Below are 4,216 nucleotides of genomic sequence, written 5' to 3'. Positions count from 1 at the left end.
CTTCGCCAAGGAGGTGTGGGGACTCATCCTGCAAGATTTTCAGATCTCTATTCCATCACAGATTTTTGTCCCAGACTTCATAGCCACAAGGAATGCCCGCTACCCTCAGCGTATCCCTCCCAAGTCTTTTTGGCACAAGGTATGGATAGCGATACCAAAATATGTTTGCTGGCAGCTTTGGCTGGCACGTAACCAGTAGATATTCAAAGGCATACAACATTCCCCGCTTCAAGTTGCAGCAAAAGCAAAGTCTCTCCTCTTGGAAACGGCCCAACAGCAATACCACAAAGATGATCCTCTGCTCACGCTGGAAGAAAAGAGGTGGCTAGACCTGGAACCACATCCCCGAAAGTATCTTCTGCCTCCCCTGAAAGCTAAATCAAATTGGCAAATAAGAGAACCAGATGACATATTCCAGAAATGGTGGAGGACCCAAAAATTAACTTCCATATTCTTTGACGAGGCATCCAAAGGGAACCCCGGAGTAGCCGGTGCTGGTGGGGTCATCTATTCCACGGATGGGACAGAAAGAGACTCATTTGCATGGGGACTTGGCCTGAAAACTAACAATCAAGCTGAGATCCTTGGGTTACTCAAAGCTTGTCTTATTGCAAGGGAGAAAGGCATCAAAGATATCCAAGTGTTTGGTGACTCAGAAATAATAATTAAAAATTTAATCAAAGGGGAACTCTTCAACAACGTTGGTCTCAATAAAATTATGGACAGATTGAAGAGAGTATTACAAGACTTCAACTCATACAAGTTCTAACACATACTCAGAAACTCCAACAGTGAATCAGATCGGATGGCGAACATTGGATGCACTCTCAGGAAAGGGAGCTTAATTGCAAATGGGGAAAGATTCTTCCAAAAAATGTGAAATTGTAACAGCTGAAAGGCTGCAAAAAAGGAAAACAGCCATGTAATAGGGGTCGCTATGGCAAAGACCCACCATCCCTTTTGCAATAAATAAAAATCACAACCGTTTTAGTTAACAAAAAAAAATGATGGTAGGGGTTTTTATTATAAAAACGGTAAAATGACTCTACTATTGCATTTGCAGGTGCTTTGGGGAATCAGGCAAGGCAAGGCAAGTAAGAATGAAGAAATACTAAAAGTGCACACATATTTCAGGTACGCACTACATTTATTTTATTTTATTTCAGTAAGTAGCTCTCTTGGAAATGGTTGAGCAATGGTATAAAACTTGCCTTACAAAAATTTATTATTTTATTCTTAACAGGAAGGAGGATGGGCGGTTTGGTGTGCCTCCAAGAAACGATTAACTGCCCAGAAAAAGCTAGTGATAGAGACTTCTCTCGAACTTCAGCTTGCTATGAAATCGATCATAATAGTTCATTACCTGAATTAGATTCATTGGATATGAAGTTTCCTCAAGAACTAGATCACCACCAATTTGGATACCAATTGTAGCAATTCTCAGGCTGCAAACAGGAGATGGAGCCAACTCGAATTGTGAAAGCCAATGATGGAGAAGATAATTTTGTAAGTGAGAATTGGTGTCTATTTTCCATCTTTTGTAAAACATTCATGAAGACAGAATTTCCAATCAATTGTAGATTCAAATGCATATGCATTATTACAATTATTTGTTATCATGGAAGTCAATTCCAATTATACAAGGGTCTTGAAATTGTGGTTTAGCAACTGGATATGAATTTTATTTCCACCATTTAATGTGATTAAAGCTTTGAATTTAAATATTTGAGAGTAAACCCTCTTGTAGGATGGAGAAATCTAGAACAATTTTTTTTTTGCCTCATGATACGTCTTAAAATGAAGTTCCAACTGAGGATGCATGTTCAAATGACATGAATGCATTTTCAGAAAATATAAGTGTGTTGCCTTATTATTTTCAATGTTGCTTTCGAGAATTGTTTTTTCATTTAGATTTAAAATGACTTTGTTGTTAGCTTTAAAAATAATGGATTTATTTATTTTTATTCTGTTGGTATCCATAAACAATAGAGATTTAAGGTAATTAAAATCACTATTTGGGAACTTTGAATGTTGAGACCACCTTAAAAGAACATTTAAAATGATTTTATTTTTATCTTTTTAATATTTTTTTATATTGTCTCTAGAGAGACAACAGTTTGAATTATGGACATATAGTCTCTATAGAGACAATATGTTTTTAATCTCAGCTGAAAAACAAAAATGTAATTGTCTCTAAAGAAACATAAATGAAATTGTCTCTAAAAAGACAAATGAAATTGTCTCTTAATAGACAAGAATTCTTGTCTTTACAGAGACAATAATAATATGTGTTCTATATTGTCATTATAGAGACAAATTTTTGAGACATTAAATTTTGAGACACTGGCTTAAAGACAATACACAAGTTTCATTTTGTCTTAAGTTAAGACAATTGAATCAATATTGTTTTAAAACACCCCTACATGTACTAGTGATTATTCGACTATGCATATATCAACTCTTTCTGCACTAGACATTGATATTATTCAAAGTCCATCATTCATACTTGGAAAAAAATTGGGAAAAAAAAAAAGAAGAAGAGAAGAAGATGAATAGCAGTAATTTTGTTCTTCTGAAAATTCCATCATCAAAATAGACTCCTTTTCCAAATATACACGGTTATGCATAACAATTTTATAAATTATTCCAGGTACCAACTTCTTAGTCGAATCCAGGAATATATTTTGTAAGTTGAAATTATAATAAATTAACTGTCGGCTTCCATTAGCAGAGTCGACTACATCAACTGTGTGTTGATTCTTTCATTTTGTCGTCGATTCGTTTATGCTTAGGCTAATGTTCTTATCCATTCCTTAGATATGCCACTTATATTGGCAGATATCTTTATTACATATATCTTCTGTCACCAGAGAGGAGTTGCGGCCTTGATTCAGGTAAATTTGTGTCATCTGGTCTTGAAATTGTGGTTTAACAACTGGATATGAATTTAATTTCCACCATTTAATGTGATTGAAGTTTTGAATTTAAATGTTAGAGAGTAAACCCTCTTGTAGGATGGAGAAATCTAGAACATCTTTTTTTTGCTTCATGATATGTCTTATAATGAAGTTCCAACTAAGGATGCATGTTCAAATGACATGAATGCATTTTCAGAAAATATAAGTGTGTTGCCTTATTATTTTCAATGTTACTCTCGAGAATTGTTTTTTTCATTTAGATTTAAAATGACTTTGTTATTAGCTTTAAAAATAATGGATTTATTTATTTTTTATTGTGTTGGTATCCATAAACAACAGAGATTTAAGGTAATTAAAATCACTATTTGGGAACTTTGAATGTTGAAAACACTTTAAAAGAACATTTAAAATTATTTTTTGTTTTTAAATATTTTTTTATATTGTCTCTAGAGAGACAAAAGTTTGAATTATGGACATATAGTCTCTATAGAGACAATATGTTTTTAATCTCAGAAAAATGTAATTGTCTCTAAAGAGACATAAATGAAAATGTCTCTACAAGGACAAATGAAATCTTTTCTTAATAGACAAGAATTCTTGTCTTTATAGAGACAATGTTTAAGACAAATTTTTGAGACATTAAATTCTGATTAAAGACAATATTTAAGACAATACACAAGTTTTATTTTGTCTTGAATTAAGACAATTGAATCAAATATCGTCTTAAAACACAGCTACATGTAATAGTGATTATTCGACTATGCATATATCAACTTTTTCGGCACTAAACATTGATATTATTCCAAGTCCATCTTCATAATAAAAAAAAAGGAAAGAAAAGAAGAGAAGAAGAAGATGATGAATAGCAGTAATTCTGTTCTTCTGAAAATTGCATCATCAAAATAGACTCCTTTTCCAAATATGCACGGTTATGCATGACAATTTTATGAATTATTCCAGGTACTAACTTCTTAGTCGAATCCAGGAATATATTTTGTAAGTTGAAATTATAAATAAATTAACTGTTGGCTTCCATTAGCAGAGTCGACTACATCAACTGTGTGTTGATTCTTTCATTGTGTCGTCGATTCATTTATGCTTAGGCTAATGTTCTTTACTTATCCATTCCTTAGATATGCCACTTATATCGGCAGATATCTTTATTACATATATGTTATGTCGCCAGAGAGGAGTTGCGGCCCGTAAATTTGTGTCATCTAATGATCGACGAGGAGTGCAGTTACTGTGCTTTGGTTTCCTCCTTATCCAATTGGTCAGGGTTGAATCCAGTAAGTCAG

The sequence above is a fragment of the Pinus tabuliformis genome, chromosome 2_1, assembly GCF_031772625.1.
Source record: "Pinus tabuliformis cultivar Carrire ecotype Pingquan chromosome 2_1, CPIR1, whole genome shotgun sequence".
Classification (NCBI taxonomy): domain Eukaryota; kingdom Viridiplantae; phylum Streptophyta; class Pinopsida; order Pinales; family Pinaceae; genus Pinus; species Pinus tabuliformis.
This window is presented reverse-complemented; position numbering follows the sequence as displayed.